The sequence below is a fragment of the Vicugna pacos genome, chromosome 19 (assembly GCF_048564905.1).
Source record: "Vicugna pacos chromosome 19, VicPac4, whole genome shotgun sequence".
Classification (NCBI taxonomy): domain Eukaryota; kingdom Metazoa; phylum Chordata; class Mammalia; order Artiodactyla; family Camelidae; genus Vicugna; species Vicugna pacos.
In genome coordinates this window covers 37,447,974-37,471,043 of record NC_133005.1, presented here as the reverse complement: position 1 = coordinate 37,471,043, position 23,070 = coordinate 37,447,974, and positions in this window count along the sequence as shown.

Here is a 23,070-nt window from a genome sequence, read left to right as displayed (position 1 = left end):
GGGAGGGAGGGAAAGTGGGCTGAGGCCCGGGATGGCTCCTCGAAGGTCTGGCTTCCCCGGTACTTATAGTCTGGCCCTCCAGGACTTTCTTCTTTTTTCCTTTTCTTTTTAATTCTTTTGAAGTTTTCCTCTCCCTCCAGCCATTTCTGGGCTGTTCACTGTGTCCACCAATGACAACCTCCGGGTTGTGTTCGTCCCCCTCCCCCAGTGGAATGACAGAGCTGTGTCCCTGATAACAAAGACTGAATCCTTTTCTCTAAACGCCTCAGAGCCTGGTTTCTCCTCATTGCGACCCTGTTCAGCACTGTCTATGCTGGGGAGGTGAGGAAGAGATCCCCAGTTTCCCCCACCCACCTGCAGAGGGACTCAGCTTGGTCCTGCTGCTCATCAAAGAGCTGTCGCACCCTTCTGTGAACTGGACCTGGGCCTGCAGGCGAGGTTTCTAACCTGAAACGGCCCAGAAGAGCTGGTTAGGATGCTTCATTCCACCTGAATCCTCAGGGCCTTCCTCCCCTTATCTCCTGCCTTAAATCTCTCCTAACACATTGCTCACCTCCTTCCCACGCTTGTGCGAAGTTCCAGTTTCCCCAGTTGTTTTGTGAGTGATCTGCCTCTGCTCCAGAATGAACGCCCTGAGAAGGCAGGGACCTGTCTGCTTTGCTCAGTGTTGAGCCTGTACCTGATTTTGAGCAGGTACTCAGATCTGACTCTGCTGGGTCCTGGAGCTGAGGAGGGTGGTGTCTTTGCACTAATTTTGCCCCACCTGGGTTCAAAGGTGAGAAACCCATCTTTCCCCCGATGGTTTCAGTTTACCAAATGTTCGTGGGGAAATTTAAGATTTTTCTGGCCATTTTGAATGGAAGTCCAGATGGAAAGGGTACCATCCCAAGTTGAATAATAATAAAGCTGCCTTCTCTACCCCCTGTTCAAAAGCACCTACTCAAGCTAAACTGGAAATGAAGTGTGGTGCTGGGACGGGGCTGTGGAGAAGTTTGGTTTCAAGAGCACTTAAATACTTAAAAATTATGGAGGCCCTCCAAATATTTTGTTTGTGTGTGATAAGTCTCTCAACATTCATTGTGTTAAAATCAAAACCGAGAAGTGTTTAAAACACAAGAATACACAAGCACACATTCTAGTAGTCATCAGGGTGATGATACCATCACATGTCCTGTCCCTTCTGGAAAATTCCATTGTATACCTGTGTGACAAGGAGGGTGAGAAGAGCAAGTGACGTCTTAGTATTGTGAAAATAGTTGTGGCGTTGAGAATCTCCTGAAAAGTCCCAGGGACGCCCAGCGATCGCTAGGAGAACACATGTCACCACCTCTAGGGATCTCTGTTCTCAGCTGTCACCCTCCTCTCCCCAGTTGCCAGGGCCAAGTGCTGGGTCCCAGTTCTCTGTGAGTGACTGTTGGGTGGTTGAGCTTTATTACTGTTATCGGTACTGATTTATCAAGCCCTTTACAAAAGGAAGTTCGTGGGTTCCAACACACCTGCGTGGGCCCTGCATTCCTGGAGACGTTGTCACATCCTCTCTGGCCTCCCCGGGGTGTGGCATCCCTCTTGGACTTTCCTTTCTAGAAGGAAGGGCCAGGCCTGAGCTTTCTGGATCTCCTAAGCAGAATTTGCTTTGAGGCCTGCGTCACAAGTGCGCCTGGGCTGTGTAAAGAAGGAATGTGGAAAATAGTTTGAATTTGATAAAGGTGTTGTGGAGGAGGGGAGCCCTTTCATTCCGAGCACGCCGTTCCAGGCACAAGTTTGTTCTCAGGGGCTGAAAGCCAGCCTTTCTCCAGAAGCAGAAAGCCCAGAGAAACAGCAGAAACAGGGAAGGGTTTATAGTCCTGTTTCTTTGGTCTGAAGACTGAACCCTAATCTCATTTCTCTCCATCCTTCCTCCCCACCCCCAAATCCTCAAGCTAAAGCTGATCAAGACCTATGTGGAGAAGGAAAAGCTTTGTCCCAGGCCTGGGAGAATTAATACTCAGTGAGTTAGGGAGATAAGCAAGGTGAGTGGATGACACAGACTCTATAAATTACAGGTTCACAACACCATTAGTTGGGGATGATTAACACACCCACGCTCTGTCAGATCTCTCCAGCCCCCCTCCACCCTCTGAAAGAAGCTAGTGAGTACCATTTCTGCTTTCTCTCTCTTTTCAGTGCTTTCTTTCTTTAGTTCTTCTACAACTTAACACAAATGTTGTGTTGGGAATTTACCTTGTGAGGTGGAGAGAGTCTGTAATTTTCCACGATTCATTTTATTGAGTTATGTCTTGCATAATGATACTTTTTCTCTTCGAGGAAAAAAAAAAGAGGCGCCACAAGTTATATATAATGATGGTGAGATTTTTTTTTCAAGAGGTTTCTACTGTGGGGAGGGTATAGCTCAGTGGTAGAGTGAATGCTTATCATGCACGAGGTCCTGGGTTCAGTCCTCAGTAACTCCACTTAAAGAAAAAAAAAATAAACAAACCTAGCTACCTTCCCACCCCCGGCCAAAAAAAGAAATTATAAACTTAAAAAAAGTTTCTCTTGCTAGCTCTTTTTCTCCTTGATTGCTCAAGTGCCAGTTTTGATGGAGCTGGTTAATAATTCTTTAAGCGAGAGCAGAAGTGTACATTTATGAATCTCAGACTACCCACCAAAGCATTTTAAGCCCTTTAGCAGAGGTGGAGTTAAGCCACATGATCTGTTCTCTGGTTAATAGCTTATAACACAGCTCAAGAAACGAATGAATTATCTCCTGTGCCTTTAAGAAACTAAATGCCATTTTAGGTTAAAACACACACACACACACACACACAGACACACACACACAGACACACACACACACACACACACACACACACACCCATCTTCATGGGAGGCAGCATGTGCCAGGCACTATGCACGCACCCTACCCTGGAGGAGTTTGCTTTCTGACTGGTCCCCTCTCTGGGGCTTAATTTCTCCATCTGTAAATGCAGGCGACCGATGAGCTCATCTTCACAATCCCTTCCATCTCTTAACCTTCTATGGTACCCTGGGGATAAAGGAGATTGATCATTACTTCAGCATTACCAGGGGTGAACTAGAATGAGAAGGGTAATCTTTCTATCAGGCTCAACAGGCAGGCAACAGTCATCAACTAAAATATTCCACTTCCTAGGAGGTGTTGGTGACGATGCTGGTAACTAACATTTATGAGGGTCTTACCTGGTGCCGGGAACTGTGCTAAGTGCTTTCCCATGAACTATCTTATTTATTTTTAAGTAGTATGAAAGAGCTTTATATTTGGAGGCACTGAGATCTTAATCTTTTTTTGTTTTGAAGTGGTAAGTGTTATTTTGACCCCTTGCTCTGCTCCATGCTGGCTGGGTAACCTTGACTCATTTTGCTTAACTACTCAGAGCCTCAGATGAGAAACTACCATGAAACTGCTCTGCAAACCATCAGGTTCGGTGAAAACATTAGTAGCTATTATTTAGCACATAATATTGTCTACCAAAGCCTCTGGTAGAATTTCAAGAACGTCTTTGAAATAAAACAGAAATGTGTAATAAACCGTTCTTGTTTTTCACATAGGGCGACCTTTTAGTCGACATCTCTTAGAGAGGCCGAGAGGCAGCCTGGAGTTAAGAAGGTGACCTCCAGATGCCTACATTCAGATCCTGCCTCTGCATTTCCTAGCTGTGTGACCTTGGGCAAGTTCTTAAGCTCTCTGAGCCTCAGTTTTCTCATCTGTAAAATGAGGATAATAAGAGCATTCATTGTCTTCATTCATGTACAAAGCACTTAGGATAGGACCCAGCACAGAGTAAGGACTCCTTAAATGTTACCTATTATTGTCATTGTAGCTGTCTAATTATTTTTATTACCTACTACCATAATAGAATTCATTAATGTATAATAAGTATTAAGCTTATATTAAGTATTAAACTTTATTAAACTTCAGCTGTATACACAATACAGTCCTTGGCATGGAGATATAGAATAACAATAAAAAAAAGAATGAAGATATGATTTCTACCATCCAGAGCTTCACAGTTCACGCGTTCATTGGCTCAGCAAGTCTCCTTAAACATCTACTGAGGATCTGGCAAGGAGACTATGCTTTGTATAGAGTTTGAATAGGATGGAGTTCTTGCCTCCATGGAACTCACCTCTAGCCGAGAAGTCAGACTACGGAGAGATGTCTTCTGGAAGTGGTGTGTGGGTAGTTCAGAGCGGGGAGGTTTGCTGGAGTTGACCATCCAAGAGTTCACATCTGTCTCCCCGCTGGTTCCAGCTGTGGAACTCTGGACACACATCTTGATCTCTCTAATGAGCACTTTGCTCAGGAGTAAAATGAAGATAATGATACTATCTACTTTCTTTAAATTAGCAAATACTTATTGATTGTCTGTTATGTGCCAGGCACTATTCTAGATGGTTAAGGGTACAGAGGTAGGGAAGACATGACAAAATCCTTGCCCTCCTGGAACTGACATTCCAGGGGAGGAGAGAGCCAGAAGACACAAGTTAATTAATTACAACAGATAGTGTATCAGTGATAAGTGCTCTGGAGAAAAATAAAGCAGAGAAGGGGGATGGGGAGGCTGGGGAGCTTGCGGATGGGATAAGGTGTGGAAGAAAAAAGAAAATTTCAAATGGCAGGGTGGGGGAGCCTGTCAGGGATGCTAGAGGTGAGAAAGTGATCCTCTTGCTTCTCTGGCTGGTAGGGGGGCCGCGGGCAGGGAAGGGCGGGGGAGCCTTCCAGGGTGTGATGATTAAAGGAGATAAAGCTCGCTCTGTGCCTGGCACACAGCAAGTTCTCAGAAGACACCAGCTGCTATTTTGAGCCATTACTCAGTGCTAAGGCCAAGGTAGGAAAGAGGGGGTGGGAGCAGAGAAGAGAGAATGACTAAGTCGGCTGGGGCGGGGGTCTGCAGTGTTTCATGGGTGAAATGACTTTGGTTAGAACCAGGGCAGAAGAATGAGTAGGAGTTTGCAGCAGGCACGGGGGTTGGAGGGGAGGGTATAGGGCGGGGGAAGAGGCATTCCAGGGAGAGGGAGCTTCGAAGCAGAGGTGTGGGGGCGGGGAAAGAACATGGTGTGTTACCCGGCCATTGTGGGTGTGTGCTGGGTGGGGGCCAGCGTGGTGGTGGGGGCTGGAGGCGTAGGTGGGAATCAGATGAGATGGGCCGTAAAGGCCACGGTGGGGAGTTTATGCTTTCTCCAGTTGGTGCTGGGAGACTCCTGGAATCTTTAAAACTGGGCAATGAAAGAAACAGATTTGTGTTTTAATAAGATCTCTGGAGGAGGTAGGCACTGAGGGCAGCAAATTAATGAGTCTTGCTGGGACGGGTGTGATTAAATGGCAGAATGAGTGACGTGGCCTGTGGGACTTAGGGAGGAGGCAGGCCATCCATCCATCATTTATTCATTTATTCAGCACCTCTTTCTTGAGGTCCAGCTGTGTGCCAGGCACGGGCTGGATGCTGGGGCTGCTCTGGGGATAAGACCATCTCTTCGCACAAGGGAGACAGATAATAAGCAAGTGGACCCAATTTGGGGGGTTGGGGGCGCACAAACAGGATTGCTTCATGGCCCAGGCAGGAGACTGCAAGGAGGGCAGAGGCCGGGCAGGGACTGCGGAGGAGGGAGCTCCCGCCAGCCTAGCCCGTGTGGCTGCGCAGGAAGCTGGGCTTCATAGTGGTGGGTCTTCTGGTTCTTTAAGAGACGTTGGACGTTTTTATGTGAAACTTCCTGGTTTTTAAATGTTGGCAACTGATCAGAGTGTAGTGTGACTGAGGATAAGTGGAGTGAGTGTGTGTGTGTGTGTGTGTTCTGCTTAGGATGGATTGTGGGAAAAGCTCTGAGGAGGTGACATTTAAGTAGAATAAGGTGCTGGCTGGGCAAGAAGGATGAGCACATGCCAAGAATACAGGCAGGGGAAAGGTTGGTGTGCTTGAGGAATGAAGAGGAAGCCATGCAGGAGCTTGAGACCTGAGGGAGAAGAAGGGCTGGAAAGGAGACCGCGGGTGAGAGAGGGGCAGGGTGGGTCATTCAGTGTCTTTCGGGCCATGATGACTTTGGATTCTATTTCAGGTTCACTGAAAAGCCATCTCTGAACTGTTAGAAGTAGTTTTCAGTTCTGTGGCATCTGACTCCAGATCTAGGTTGGGGAGGGGGCAGTGATGCTGAGGAGGAGAGTGGCCAGAACAGTGTGTGTGCTTGCCTCATGATCATCCTTGAGTAGAGGATGGTCAAGGTGAAGGAGAGCGAGGCAGGCAGAGCACTGGGATGAAATGCAAGACCCTGGGAAACCTTGGGAGGTGACATCTGAACAGGGAGTTTGGCCCCATTTTATCTTTGAACGTAGATCTTTGGTCTCTTCTGGATTTTATCTGGTAAGCCAGAGCATCCCAAACATGCCTGAGGATAAAAATGATCTTAGCTGATTATGTAAAATGCAGATTCCAAGGCCCCCTTCTGTGATCCCTTCTCTGGAGGTCTGGAATGGGGCCCAGAGAACCTACAACTTTAACCATGGGGATTCTTCCTCTCAGGCAAGTTTGGGAAATGCTGATGCAGGCACTCAGGTGTCACTGCAGGTTTCTGATCTGGGAGACAGGGACTGGTGTTTTAAGATGGGGTTGAGGAAAGAGAGCTTGCAGGCAGGAGGACCAGTGAAGAGGCCTTTGCATCTGTCAGGATGCAAGTCTTGAATGTCTGGACTTGGTTTGTGTAAGGGCACTGTAGTAGCTTTCTAGGGCTATGATAACAGAGAACCACAAACTGGGTGGCTTAAAGCAAGAGAAATGTATTCTCTCCCAGGTCCGGAGGCTAGAAGTCCAAAATCAAAGCGTCAGCAGGGTCGGCTCCTTGCGGAGACTCTGAGGGAGAGTCTGTTCCGGGCCCCTCTGCTGGCTTCTGGCCGTGGGCGGTGGTCCCTGGTGGTCCTGGGCATGCAGGCCCATCGCTCCTGCCTCTGCCTCCTTTCCACCTTTAAGTTAGGTGTTGCCTGAAAGTTGAGGAAGATGGAGAGAGGGCAAAGAGGACAGGATTTGTTGAAAAGCTGCTTACTCGGCACATAATAAATTCTCTCGATGCTGCTCCTGGGAATGCAGAGACATTTGTTGGGGACTTTGGGATATATAATATATATAATGTCTGTAGAGAGCACATATAATGTCTCTAATGTCTGCAGAAAGCACATTGGAGGCCCCTGCAGGTGGATATTGGGGGAAAGAGGATCATGGCCACAAATGGTTCGGAATAAGACGGTTGCCGGAGGCGGCCATGAATAACAACAGCTGAGACGGCTGAGTATTAGAATATGCAGGTGTGTCATGTGTGTACAAGTCTACTCTCATCTCATTTCCTGTGATCAGCTCATCCTGGTTTGCCCAGGACTTTCCCAGTTTTAACCATGAGGGTCCCTGAAAACCCCTCAGTCCCTGGCAAGCCCTATTTCATCTTCACAAACATATATGATTAGTTACTATTATCACCTTTGCATTACAGATAAAGGAAACTAAAGCACAGAAAAGTTAAGTAACTTGCCCGGGGTCACACAGATAATTGGCAGTGCTGGTACTCAAATTGTTGGATTCCAGAACCTACTAGGTTGCCTTTTATAGGGTCAAGGGAATTTCAATGACGGGTTTAAAAATCTTTCTTCCTTCACGTAATACGTCATTTTGTTCAGAAGCAGAGAGCCTGCCTGTGTCCTTCTCCCCGACCCCGAGACAGTCCTACAGGTGAAAAGTCAGTTAAAGGTCAGGTTGCAAGACTTGTTGCCTTCTACCAGCCTTCCAGAAACCCGATAGCCTCCAGGGGACCTGCCCACAGCCCCAGCATCTGATCAGAATTCCTCATGGGATTTTTTTCAGGGGGAGGGAGAGTGGTTCACTGTGGAGAGAAGTTTCCAAAATGAAAACAAACCAGCAAATAACCCAACTTGTGAACGGAGACCCAGTGACTTAGCCTGATGAAGTTCAATGTTAAGGAGAAGAGAACTAAGTCATTTATAGAAATCTTGTTCTCCCTCAGGAGACATTTAAGAACTGAACTTTTTTTTTTGTTAATTTAAAAGAATGCCACGTTTATGTAAAATTATACCAATGATGAAAGAACAACAACAAAGCCAGCCAAAATTGATGCCCACAGTCTTAGGCTCTTGGGAAACACAGAGGAAAACAAGAACCAGGAAGCCAAGAGCGTGAGAACGGGGCGGCCAGGAGCACAGCTGGGGAGCCTGGTTCAAGGCCTGGTGTTTGAAGTCCCCGAGTGGCTGAGCTGAGTGAGACGGGGGACCTCGCCCCTGAGCCTCATCTCCATAAAGGGGATCCGCAGTAGCTACCTCGGTGGGGGGTGTGTGTGTGTTAAGAATTCCACCAGATTATGAAGATGTCACTTAACACCATTTCCGGTACATGGTAAGGTGTTGGATAAATGGTACCTCTTACTGCTCAGGACCCTTTTGGGTTCACACCTTGGTCTGTGATGAGAGAGAGCCCCCAGCCGGTGTTTGAAGGCTCATGCCGTGTCAGGCCTGGGCTCAGGCTGCCACACACATTCTGATATTTAATCCTCACGTTAACTCAGGTTCTGTTACTATTCTTCCGTTTGCAGATGTGGAGACTGAGGTGAAGAGGGGAGGATAAATGGTTTGCCTGAAAGATTTACACAGAGATGAGGGGATTAGGTCTATTCTTTTTTTCTCTTTCTTTCTTTTTTTTTTTAAAAAAACTCCCCTCTAGGTCTCCTCTGACTCTGCTTTCTATCTACACAACTTTACAGGGAAACTTACCAAAAAAAGAAGAAGAAGAAGAAGGGAGGGGAGGGGGGGGAGTCGGAGTCCTCGTCATTTTTCTAGTTCCAGGTCTCTTTAAGTATATAAAAAAAATTTGTTTCCGGAAAGTGCCAGTGGGGAGTTTTTAAAAGGAGCAAGGTGTGCCTGGCAGCCTTCCAGACTGGGGAGTTTTTGCTTATGTTCAGAGGCAAAAATTTCAAGCTCTAGGTGTTCCCCACACAGCTGAAGAGTTTAAGGCAGACTTGACCTTGTGCCCCAGGAATCAACCTGGCCTGCTCCCCAGTTTCATCGCCCCCAGGTGAATGGACCCCAAGGCCTCCATTTAGATCCTTAAAATAGGGTTCTGTGCATGTGGCCTGTGTTTCCTGTTACTCTTTCAGGATGGTAAGGAGATGTTTATCTTAGTCTACTAACCCTGTCTGACTTTCGTAGTCATGAACAGCGACTGTTAACTTTTTATTTGTACATGGTCCTCGCTGGTTGGTCAGTTCCATGACTTGGGGGGAGAAGGTCTCCCAGCTCCACCTTTAAAAATCAGGAAGAGTCCACGCTTAGTGATGCTCATCTCGAGTCTGGCCGTGAACCTGAAATCCTGAGCTCTCATCTCACGCTTTGCAGAGCCCTAAATGAGACATCGCCATCCTGGCATTTGGCTTCCTGTGGCTTCCCCCAGTCATCCCTACAGTCCGTTATTCGGTGATGTGCTCATTCAGGCACCAAACTTGGAGAGCCTGCCAGGTTAGACAACTGTCTTCTTGCCAGGAACCCAGTGCTTCTCAAACAGGAGCGCTGAAGGACATGTTTTTAAAAAATTTTGCAGTTGGCATGGATGGACACTTTTGTAAAATATGGTAAAAATGAGCTACCAGAAAAAATGAAATTGAAAAACACCGAAGACGTACAAAATAGAAGCTCCAATTTTTAGTGTAGGGGGGTCCACATTCTCAGCAGAATTCAACAGATCACATTTTCAGTAGATTCAATAGGCCAAATTTTCAGTAGAATTGTACTTGAGGGCACAGTCACAATACAGTGTGACAAATGCCTTCATGGGTATGAGAGCCCAAAAGATCAGAACATAAATCATTTTGGACCCAAAGGGTTCAATCATATGTATAATAGATCCTTGAATGTCAGGGTCTCCAGCCTCAATTTCCCCACCTGTCGAATAGTCCACTCCACCAGATTGCTGGGCGTCGCTAAAGCATGAAGGACTAGATGCGCCGGAATTTGAGGAATATTGTGCACATCTCTCGTCTTCAGTCCAAGACCTCAAACTCCACGTAGACTTATATAGCATTCTGCAAATCAGAATGCTTTAAAATAATTCCTATCATAAAAGTCATGCATTTTGTAGAAGAAAAAGTCTCCTTTCTACCCTTCCTTCTAGGTCTTTCATTACATACACACAAATGTAGCACTGGGTTTAGACCATCCATATATAATCTTGCTTGTTTCGCTCAACAGCATGTCATGGTGATATTTCCACTTACTACTTACATACCTTCCTCATGCTTTTTTTCCTGGCAGTGCTGCCTTCCAAGCTGTAGGTACGCCATGCTTTATCTAGGCAGTCTTGCCATGGTGGGCATTTAGGTCATTATTTCTCAGAGTGTTGCAGTGAACATCCTGTGCGTATGTCCTGTGTGCACTGATGTGTGTATTTCTCAAGGATAGATTCCAACGAATCTATCAGTGGGTGTGCACATTTAAAATTAAAGTCCTAGGTTCTGCCAAGATTGTCCTCCTGAAAGATAGCACCCGTCATCAACAGATTTTAAAGTTGAAAAACGTGCTGTTGAACTCACCCCTCCTTTTGCTGACTGAGAGACTGAAAAGGGGAAGAGCTTGATGGAGGTCATGTGTGACTTCAAGACAGAACAAAGAACACAGCTTCCTGACTCTGTTTCCAGTGAGGTTCCAGGGTTCTTATCAACCTCTAAGAGCCTGATGGCCATTTACCCTGAGTGGTACGGGGCCCTGCACAGAATCAGGAATGAAAGCCTTGAATAATTATATTCATGTGAAATTTGAACCTCGTGTGTCCTAAGTTCCTTAAGACAGAGACTGTGACTTGTAGGAGGAACATCAGATTGCCATTTGACCAAATCACCCTTGTCATGTACAGGGACAGCTGAGTATCGTGAGTGAGGTCCAGAACTTGGCCTCCAAGCTTAGCTCTGCTCTGACTTTGTGATTTGGGGCATGGCTGCTCTGTGCCTCAGTTTCCCTGTCTTGGAAGGAGTAACCCTCTCACAGAGTAATCATGAAAAAAAAAAAAGAGAGAATAATGTATGGAAAAGGCTTGTGGGGAGACTCCAGGAAAGTGATTTTTTCTGCTATAAAGTTTAAAAGGATCAGGATTTGCGGTCCAGGCATCCAACAGAGGGCACTGTCTGAGCTGGAAGTGGGATTCTTCTGAACACAGACAGGAGCATTAGTTAAAGGCTCCAGTGGTGCTAATTTATTCCCAGAGTTTAGATTTAATTAAGGTCAGAGTCATTTTTACTTATCACTGGCAAGTTGCTCTGAGGAGGTTATTTAAGGACAAGAAGTGGCCACATCCCCAAATTCCACGGACGCTCCCTTCAGTCTAGTCCCTCTCTGAACTCTCCTAAATCTCAGCATCTGTCTTCGCTTCTCTGTCTTCCGTGTAATCCATCTCTGTTAATGGCATCACTATCTCTTGGGCCATCCAGGACCATAACTTTATTTTGGACGCTCTGTCTCCGTCACTGCCTACATCCACGTAGCTGCCTGACTCAAAATACCTAATACGCTGGTCCTTCCCCGTTGCCAGGCAGCAGCACCCCTGGGGCAGACCGTGGTGACCTCCTGCCAGAACCAGACACCACATCCAGACGGGTCTGGGAAGCCCCAGTCTGAGCGCTGCAGCCAGAGCCATCTGATCCCCCTCTGGAGCCCAGGCTGGCTGGGGACTCCCCTCCCCCTCCGTTAGCATAACACTCAGGGCTTTGCGTGGCCTGGCCCCAACCCTCCACCTTTGTAGGCATGGTGTCACTTAATTCTCAAGATATCATTATATTATTATTCCTTGTTTATGGACGAGGAAACTAAGAGCCAGCAGAATGACTCCCTTAAGGTCACATAGCCAGGAAGTGGTGATGCTGGGGTTTGAAGCATCCCTTGAAATGTCAGAAATGGCAGTGGTGCCTGTCTAATTTCTACTTTAAAAAGATGGATAATTATTTTTAAAATTCCCCTTAAAACGTCTGGCAGTGTAGGAGTTCTGCTTGCCCAGTGAATCCAGAAAAAATAAGAATTGAGCGTGGCTTGGCCGTTTGCTTGGTTTCAGTGACACTTTTTGAGGGTTGTGCAGTCATATGGTACTAAATTGCTTTAATTCTTAGACTACATTGCTTCATCGATACCATAGTGGGACACTGCTATTGTAATCTGACAAATAAATGATGAGCTCATGTAACTGAAAAATCAACATTAAAAAGAAAAATACAGTAATGATTCTCCACACATCTGTACCTTCTTAGTGGTGGAGCAGTGCTTACAAATAAAAACCCGAGATGATCTCGCCTCACCTCTTAGTAACAAACACAAGAAGTTTTAAAAGGAAATAAACTTTAAAAAACACAAAATGCAAGAATTTCAGGAGAGGTAAGATTCAGTAAAAGGTGGCTATTAGGACCCTGGTCCTTTTACTAGAAAATAAGCTTCATGAAGTCAGGTACGTGTCTTTTACAGCCAGGAGACCAGTTCCTGGCACACGGGAGAGCATCTGGAAATGTCTGTTGGATGAATGAATGTCCATGACATGGTTGCACCCAAGATGAAATGTGAATTTCCAAACGTGGTCCCTTTAGGAAGAATTGAACGATGACTGAGATTTTCTGCTCTTTCTCGTTTGTGACACTCTCATCTTGGTCTCCTTTGATCCTTCCAATCCCCTGTGCAGGAAGTAGTATTCCCCCGCTTTTCAGAGGCGGTGGAAGAGGTGAAAAGCTGAGCCCAAAGTCCCGCAGTGAGGGGGAGGGGCCTGGTGGCGTCAGTCTAAATCCAGTTCTTTTCCCACTATCCTCCACTCTCAGCAGGCTGAAGGAGGTCCAGAGGTGGGTGACTAAATTAAGCAAGGTTTAGATTCCTCATTTGTGGGGGGTGGAAGTTTTGATTGACACCCATTTCTACTCTGTCCTTGGACCTCTCTCTTCTATGACTCCTCCAGGTGATCTCATCCAGTGTCATGGCTCCAACTACCCGCTACGGGCTGATGGCCCTCATGTGGATATCTCCTGCCCCAGACTGTCCCGTGAACTCCTTGTATACGTATTTAGTTGCCTACTTGGCTCCTCCATTATTTATATCTACTTGGCATCTCAAACTAACATGGTCCAAACGGAACTCTTGGGCTCTCCACTCGCCTTCCCATCCATCTCGGCAGATGGCAACTCCATCCTTGACCTTCGGTCTTCTAGATGACTATAACTGGTGTTTTCCTTGATGCCTCTGCTTCTCTCACACCTCGTATCCAGTTCCAGTATCTTGATCTCCAAAATATACCCAGGATCCAGCTGCTTCTCACCACCTGCATGCCTTCCACCCTGAACCAAGTCACCATCATCTCTTGCTTGGACTGTTACAGTAGATTCCAATCTGGTTTCTCCGTGTCTGCCCTTACCAAGCCAGAAGGATCCCGGAAGTCCTAGGGTTACTTCTGCCCCTCAGTCAGGCTCCCTCTGGTTGTCCCAGATTCCATAAATACTCAGGTGGAAAGCAAGCTAGTAGCTAAGCTGGGCATTTGTCCTCATTCATTTTGCCCCCTTTCAGAAGTCCCATCTCTCTCCAACGAGGTTTGTTTGCACTGGTTCTTAAATTCTGATCACTGTATCTCATAGCCCTGTCACCTCCCTCCTGCCCCACTTCTTTCCGTTTAAAAATATTTCAAGACTTTTTCCAAGGCTGTTAAAAAAAAAAAACCATAAGGCAAAGATTCAAGTAGATTTTAAAAAATGCATTACATAAAAGAAATGATTATAGCCGAACAATTGGAATCCAAACAGAATGAAACAAAAATTCAGCAAATAGCTATTTGTTTTTGTTACTTATGGCTCAGAGCAAGGCCAGGGAGTGGCGGAAAGAGTGGCGGAAAGAACACACGTCTCCTATTTAATATTAGGCAGCTGTCATCACCCCATTGATAGAGCGTTCACAGGTCACGGTTTCTCTGGCACTGAAATATACACACTCTACCTCCCTATGTATAGGTGTCAAGAGTCCTCAGTCATCTCCTGTGCTATAGTGGATTACATTTTCCAAACAATGAGCACAATTTCTCCCTTAAGGAAGCTTGTTATCGAAAGATTCGAGGGATTGGAATGTGTAATACAAAACAGGCGTGCAGGGAAGAATGAGTTTTATGGCGCAGGAAGAGAAGGAATGACTTTATTGACTATAAAATAAAGTCCACATGCTACAAGTTGGCCTCAACCCACCTTGTACATCACTTTTTTTTTTCCAAATAGACCTGAGATTAAAAACCACCCAGGCCTTTCGTAGCTGTGGGACTTTAAGGATAAGTTCCTTAGATTTCTTTGAACCTGTCTCCTGTGAAGAGGGGCTAAAGTCTCACAGGGAAGTTGTGAGAAACCGGAGGACACACTCTGCTGGCCAGAATGAACGTGGTTTTGGTTGGATGCAGGATAGCTGTATCATGTTAGGCAGAATTATGACCCAGTTATTGTCCCTATTAGGAGATGGAGTACAGTTTAGGGAGATGCATACCGGTGTCAAGTTGACAAGGAGTAGACTCGTGAAGGTAAGCTTGATGGATCAGCCCGATGTATCCATTAGCACTGCAGAATGCCCAGATAGCCGATAAAGCATTATTTCTGGGTGTGACTTTGAGGGTGTTTCTGGAAGAGATTAGCCTATGAATCAGTAGTCTGAGGAAAGATAAAGATCACCCTTGCCAGTGCTAATGGGGATTCTCCAATCTGTTGAGGCCTGACTAGAACACTAAGGCAGAGGGAGAGCCAATCTGTCCTCTTTGTTGGAGCTGGAACACCAGTCTCCTCTCGTCCTTGGTCATTGGGATTCCTGGTTCTCTGGCCTTCAGACTTGGATCGAGACTTACACCATCAGTGTCCCTGCTCCTCAGGCCTTCACACTCAGACCGAATTACACCACCAGCTTTCCTGGTTCTTCAGCTTACAGGGGACAGGTGGGGGGCTTCCTGGTCTCCATAATTGCATAAGCCAATTCCTGTAATAAATCTCCTTTTGTATATACATGTATCTCTATATAGCCTATTGCTCTGTTTCTCTGGAGAACACTGCCTAATGCATTACCATAATTTTTGTTTCCCTTCTGACCGGGCCAAACAGAAGCCCGTTAAACCTGGGCACTCCTGGCCTCTATACATTTGCTCATGTGATCCCTTCTTCCTCGCTGGCCCTTAGAATCTTTGCCTGCCCTAAACCAACTGCAAAGTCCTGCTCAAATGCTGCCTTTTCCAAAACGTCTTTCTAGATGCCATGAGTCAGAAGCAATTTCTCCCAGGTCTTGTCCCCTCAGGCATGATTGTACCTCTGTGATGGCTCTTCTCAAAGGTGGCTGTCGATGTAGGGGTCTTCCAGCATCCCCACAGGTGGCACCCCTCTCGGCTTGCTCAAGCCTGAAGCCGGGTGTGGCTCCAGATACCTGGCTGTTCTTCAATCACCTTCAAAGCTGCCCATTGTTGCCCATCTCCAGTCCACTCTCCACAGAGATCTTTCTCAAAGGCAAGCCTATGGGGTCATTGGCATGCCTCAGACCTTCAGTGGCTCCCGTTGGTCTGAGTTTGAAGATAAAACTTCTAACCTGGGGCCACAGTGCCTTGAATGGGGTGACTCTTATCTCCTCAGCTTCATTTTTTTTGTTTTGTTTTGAGACATAATTCAAATGCCATAAAAATCCACCCCGTTAAAGTGTATAGTTCAGTCGTTTTTAAAAACTATATTAACAGAGCTGTAGAATTAGCACCACTGTTTAATTTCAGAATATTTTCATCACCTTCCAAGGAAACCCCAGACGCATCAGCAGTCACTTTCCATTACCTTCCCAGCCCCAGCCTCTGGCAACCACCAATCTACTTTCTGTGAACATATATTTTCATTTCTCTTGGGTACATGCCTAGGAGTGGAATTGCTGGTTCAGGTAATATTCCATGTTTCACCTTTGAGGAACCACCAGACTGTATCATCTCACGTCCCCTCCAGCTGTGTGTGAGGGTTCTGATTTCCCCACATCCTCCTCTAGCCTCATCTTGTACCACACTGCTCCTGGGTCTCTGCACTCTCGCCCCAGACCTCCTGTGAGTTCCGATTCCCTGTCCCACAGCAAAAGGAGGGATGCGTGATTCTAACCGTATCAGATTCAGTGCCTCTTTGTCTGCTCTGACATGAAATTCACAAATAATACAACCTACCTACTCATATATTGAAGACATGCATATTCAATTCTCAAACTATAAAATGAAGGAGAATATGTGAAAAGTAATTTATAATAAAATCATATGTACTGTAATGCTGGAAGTCCTAATGATGTAGCCAGGTGCTTGAACTGAACAGGTGGCAATTCTGTGAAGGTGACAGCGACAAATGGAGGTAGATCGAGGTGTGGGATGTTGGCCACTCACGCTCACTGAGCGGATTTGCTGCCAGGGCTGTTCCTCCAGAAGAGCAACCACTGGAAATTCCCAGGCAAAGTACAGTTCAGTCTTCTCGCAATTTACATGGTCATTGCACTCCAGGAAAATTCAGTATCTATTAAAACCATGCAAAAACCGCTCTGGGTTGATACATAACATAGAGTTGGGTTCTAGATTAACCTAAACCTGGTGAGAACCACCACCAAATGCTCTTCCCTCGACCTAGAACATTCTTTCCCTCCTCCTTGGCCAGCACTTTGCCTGCTCTTTCAAGTTTCCAATTGAAAGGCACTTCCTCCAGTAAACCTTCCTGGGCTCCTCTCACTGCACTGACTCTCTTCCAGAGCCCTCCAGGCTGCTTCTTGACAGCAGTTAACACCGTTTGCAATCATACATTTATGTGTTTTCTTTTTATTAACATCCACATTCCCCGCTAGACTCTGACCCCTCGAAGTCTGGGTTTGTGACTTTCCTAACATTGTATTCCCAGTCCTTGACACAGTGCCTGGTACTCAAATATTTGCTGAACGAACACAATAGCGTTCTTGTCTACCTCCTTTGTTGTTCTGGGAGTTCTTAGAAGACCTTATTGTGCCAAATTTATCTGTGTCCCCAGTGCTAAAGATAGTTCTTTCTTTTATATGGAAAGCAGTGGTCAAACATTTAAGGAGCAAATAAAAGCCAAAGCGTGATTGGGCTCCCAATGTCCTAATGAATGAGCTAAGGACACAGTAAGAGGTGTTTTAGTAAATCCTCCAGAAACTGTGGTCATACTGGGTCACACTGGAATTCTCTTTATAGCTGCGGTTTCAATAGAGAACCTTCGCTTTAACTATGCTCACACTATGTGAGCTCTAACTGCTGTGTAACAAACCTCCCCAAACCTCAGTGGCTTCCTGTAACGGCAAGCTGGTTGTCTTATGATTCTGTGGGTTGGCGATCTGGGTAGTTCTGCTAACATCCCTTGGGCTCGTTCGTGTGACCACAGTCATCTGACAACTTGACGGGGGGCTGGAGGGTCCAAGTGGCCAGACTCACACACACGGCAGTGGTCTGGCTGTCAGCTCAGAAGCCATAGTTCCCATCCACATGGATTTCCATCTTCCAGGAGGCTAGCCCAGGCGTCTTGACCGTGTATTGTTTTGAGGTTCCAAAAAAGTGAAAGCAAAGACAGAGCCAGGTGAAGACCTGGTTCTAAAGCCGGAAGACCATCACTTCTGCCTCAATCTGCTGATCAAAGCAGATCACGTGGGTGGGGAATTGCGCAGAATCATGCAGCATCAGCTCCTTGAAGAGGGCAGTGCATCCAGGAGGCACATGCACTGGGACACTTATTCCAATAATCCACTGCAGCAGTCTCTCTAGAGGAGAGCATTCTCTTTTTTAGTTCCTTGTTCTGGAATCCAAAGTGCAGCTCTGGGTCTTTCTTATGGATGTAGTGTCCCCTCCAAACGCGGCATCTCTTTGGCCTGGAGATGGAGGTGGAGACGGTGGAGGAGATTAGGTTGAATTTGTTCTTTGCCAAATTTTGTTTGGTTTCATTTGGGGAGCCAGGTCTCAGTTTTGCTTTGGTCAAGTCATGATCTCATTTTATTTTCCTGCCATTTGTCTTATTTCTATTCCAACTTGACTGTAATAAAAAGTTGAGTTAACGGAGCATTCTGGCTAGTTCTGCAGATTTTATTACAAAAGGACCTTAGGGTTGAAAACGCCGATTCTTAAACAAGAGTCCTTGATTTAGAATCCTAGCTCTGCCAACCACTTGCTGTGGGACCTTGGGAAAGTGACTTCACCTTCCTGTGCCTCAGTTTCCTCCTTTTAACCCGGGGATCACGATACCTAGGACATGATGCCTAGGTAGTTGTGAGGATGGAGTGAGGTAGTCACATCACTCAGAGCGGGGCACAGAACAGTCACCGTCTCAGGGCAGCTGGGAAAGAGCCGAGTCAGGGCATTTGCATGCCGGTCAGGCAGATGGTCTAGGGTTTCTGCCATAGGTGTTTCTCTCGGGGGTGGGGGTGGGAAAGGAGAAGGTGGCTTCACTAAAACAGCAGTTTGTAATCTCTTAGTATATCCATAGAACAACAGGGCCTCCACGTGTGCTTATTCTTGCTCACAAGTGTGTCTCCCTGTAGCCCTATTACAGTGAGGTATTTGTGCTTTCAGTATAAATTATAAATCTAAACACATGCAGGGCTTGTTTTCCCCCCCAAAGCAGATTCCAACCAGCACGAAACCAGCCAATCCAAATAACTTGTGTGCTTAAGTCCATTGTTCCCAGCAACATGTAAACTGTTGGGTTATAAAGACTTGCTTTGAAGGAGGCGCCCCATTAGTGCTCCGAACATCAGGGTTCAATTTAGGCTGCGCATTTTTGAAGTGTTTACTTGAAATCTGTGGCAAAGAAAGACACGCATTGGGGTCTTTCTTATCAGGGAGAGGGTTCTTATATCAAATTGTACAAGATGCGTTTAGAGGATGTTGTTATAAAAACACAAAATAAAGCAACTACCCTGAACTCAAGGAGAAATGCAGAATTCCTCAGCCGGGGAAGTCATTCTGGGAATGCAAAGATCGCTTTCAATGTTGTGTTTGTAAGGAAATGACAGTCACCAAGTGGAGAATGTCAGGTCCTCCGAGAAACCCTGTGGGCACTCACGTGCAGAGCACTGTTTACTTAACTGGAGCTGGTTCTGAAAATATTTGACTCTGGAGGGTCCCTAAGGGAGTGTGGAGGGTGCCTGGGATTTTCCTTCAGGTCAGGACTTGGCCTTTGCTAACCTCCCCAACTGATAAGGCTTCCAGATTTCAGGGCAGATTCATTCCTCTGCTGAACCAAGGTTTCTGGCCCTGAGGTAAAAGGGAGAACCTGTCATTTCATTTCAAATGCTCCTCCAGCAACAGAGCCAGTCTCTATCTGATGAGTCAGTTGTTGGTCACTGCAGAGCAGAGGTGTCAGGAGTGGGACTCTGGGTCAAGACGGGAGTGGAGGAGAAGCCTGGCAGTGATGGATCAGGATATTTATCTCCAGGAAGAATCCAGAAACTCGATGTTCCCTTCAGTGCTGAAGGGCTGATAATGAAGGAGAGTTTGATGCCACTACCTGCAGGAGAGTGACGGAGTTCACCAAGGGGGGTGTTGCCTCCTGTCAAGCTCACTCCCATGCCTTCCCAAACGGGAGACCCCTTGGCCATCCCAGACTTTGTCCCTCATAACTGCAGGAGGCTAGGGGTTTGGGAAAGTGATGCACTCAAGAGAGGAAAGCCAGGAGTGAGGCCACAGGGTTCCAGTCCAGCTTTTCTATGAAAATTAGACAAATAATTCAGTGATCATTTATTAAGCACCTGCTCTTCTCTGGGTACTAAGTAGGCAGTGGTGTTCACTACAGTTGTGGTCTTTCCTTTCAGGTGGACAAGGATGAGAAAACAGATAATCTCGTGGGACAATGATGATGACGACGATGACAACCACATCTGCTTAACAGGAGCTGGCGGTGTGCCAGCCATATATAATTTACATATATAGTATTTCAGGGCTTCTCAAATTTAACGTGCATGTGAATTACTTTGGGATCCTGTGAATAGGCAGAATCTGGTTCAGGAGGTTGGGGTGAGGCTTGGGACTCTATATTAATAAGCTCCCAGGTGATGCCCCATCTGCTGGTCCGTGGACTGCACGTTGAGTAGCGAGGTATTACTTCATCTAATCTACACGGCAGCCCAAGGAGGCACTACAGTTATTCTCATTTTACAGATGAGGAAACAGAGAGGTCAGGTGACTTGTCCAGAGTCATACAGCTGGGAAGGAGAGGAGCCATGGCTGGATGCTGTGTGCTTACACAAATCTGCCGTGATGAGGCAGTGAGGATGCCCAGGTGAGGGGCTCCACACCCAGAGTGGGGGCTTGGAGAAAGCTTTGAGAGAATGTGGCTCCTTAGTGGTTCCAGCTGGTTAAGGGTTAAGGTATTAACCAGGTGAAAGCTGAGAGGGCAGTGGGAGATGGTCGAGGGGAGAGAGTTCTGCTGGAGGAACCACAGGAGAGAGCTCAGTACATTGGAAGGACAAGGGGCCAAGCAGGAGAGGGGCAGAGTCCAAGGTTCTGCAGGGCTCTGAAGGCTACAGGTTTGGCCGCCTCCCGGGGCCAGAGAACAGAGGTTCTCTAGAAGTATCACGTAACCTTTCTGTTTACTCCTCCTTCCCTGGTGACACACTTCCCTGGGGCAATCCCTTCATTCTCCGGGTTGGGGGGTCCCCCTCCCTCACTGTCCTGCCCACCTGGCACTTACTCCCTGGGCTAAAATTAGCATCATAGGTTTCTGTTTACATGCCTGCCTCCCTCTAGAACATTTCCTCTTGCATCTCTATCCCTGAAATCCCCAGTCTGGCACGTGAGATGATGACACCTGCCCTGCTGACGTCATGAGGATGCCGTAAGGGGTAGAGATGCGGAAACTGTTTGAAAGCATTAGGAATGCTGTACTACTGGAAGGTGTGTGCCTGTGGGGGCTGCAGAGAAGGTTCTGGGGCAACGGGGAGTGAGTGTGGTCTCTAAAGGACTTGAGAGGGTCCTCAGGAGTCATTGCAGATTTCCCTGCCAGGATACCTCTTAACCTGGTTTCCCCCAAATGCCAGCAACTCAGCACCACCTTGACAACTCTGGCCACATTCATATACCACCTGGGCTCTTAGGTACTAAATATTTTTCTTTACATTGATATACTTTCTCCCCTAACTTTTTGTTTCAACAAATTTCAAACCTGCAGCAAAATTGAGAGAATAGCCCCCAAAATCCCTGTATGCCTCTCACCCAGATTCACCAGCTGTCAACACTTTGCCACATTTGCTGTCTCTGTTTCTCTCCGTACATACATTTAAAAAAACAACATGCAACAACAAATAACAAATGTTGGTGAGGATGTGGAGAAAATGGAATCCTTGTACCCTGTTGGTGGGAATGTAAATTGATGCAGCTACTATGGGAAACAGGATGGGGGGTTCTCAAAAAACTAAAAATAGAACTACCGTATGATCTAGCAATCCCAGTCCTGGGTATATATTCAAAGAAAATGAAAACACTAGTTTAAAAAGATACATGCATCCCCCACGTTCATAGCAGCACCATTTACAATAGCCAAGATATGGAAGCAACCTAAGTGTCCATCAACAGATGAATGGATAAAGATGTGGTGTATATATACAATGGAATATTATAACAAAAGGATGAAATTCTGCCATTTGCAACAATGTGGATGGACCTAGAGAATATTATGCTTAGTGAAATAAGTCCGAGAAAGATAAATACTCCACGTTATCACTTACATGTGGAATCTAAAAATTAAAACAAATGGATGCAAATAGCGCAACAGACTCACAGATACAGAAAACAAACTAGTGGTTACCAGTAGGGAGAGAGAAGCGGGGAGGGGCAAAATAAGGGTATGAGATTAAGAAATACAAACTACTATGTAAAAAAAAAAAGGAAAGCAACCAAGATATGTTGTAGAGCACAGGGAATGTAGCCAGTATTTTATAACAACTTTCAATAGAGTATAATCTATAAAATTGAATCACTATGTTATACACCTGAAACTTATATTGTAAATCAACTATACTTTAATTAAAACAAAAAACAAACAAAAAAACCCATGGATTTTTTTTTCTGGGTCCGTTAAACATATGTAAATAAACTTTGAATTTTATTTATTTTTCTTCCATTTTTACAGAGATATAATGGATTGAATAAGTTTAAGGTGACAATATACTGATTTGACTTACATCCATCATGGAATAATTAGCAACATAAGTTCAGTGAGCATCCATCACCTCACATAGATGCAAAATAAAAGAAAAAGAAAAAGAAAAAAAAGGTTTTTTTCCTTGTGATGGGGACCTTTCAGATTCACTCTTAACTTTCACAGATATTGTACAACTTGATTATATTTATCATGTTGTACATTACATCCCTAGTACTTATTCACCTTATAACCTGACATTTGTACCTTTTGGCCATCTTTATTCAGTTCCTCCCTCCAATACCTCTGCTAAGCACAAATCTGATCTCTTTTCCTATGAGTTTGTTTGTTTGTTTGTTGAAATATGTAATTGATCTACAACACTCTTACTTCCTGGTACACGACATAGTGGTTCGCTATTTCTATACATTACTAAATGATCACCACTAAACTTTCAATCTCAGAATCGTCTGAGATGTACAGCAAAGTTGCCAAGAGGGAACAGAGAACTCTTCTCTACCCTGCACCCGATTTCTAATTGTCTCCCTCCTTGACATCTTACCTCGCTATGGTACATTTGTTACAATGAATGAACCGGTATTGATATACCATTATTAACAAAACTCTGTGTTTTATTTGGCTTTTGTTAGTTTTTCCCTTATCTCATGGACTCCCTTTTAAACTTAAAAAATTTAAAAATAGGAAAGTGGAAGTCAATGGAAAACCATGATCACTTGCCAAACAGGATTCTAGCTGGATGCTGTTGGCTGCCGGCTGACCTAAGCCTGAGGCCTGTTTCTCTTTGTCCAAGAGGGAGATTAGTAGAGGGTAGACGTGTTAAAGACGGATTAGCACGAAGCTGAGACTCTCTCCCAGGCCAAATGGGCTGGGAAGAGG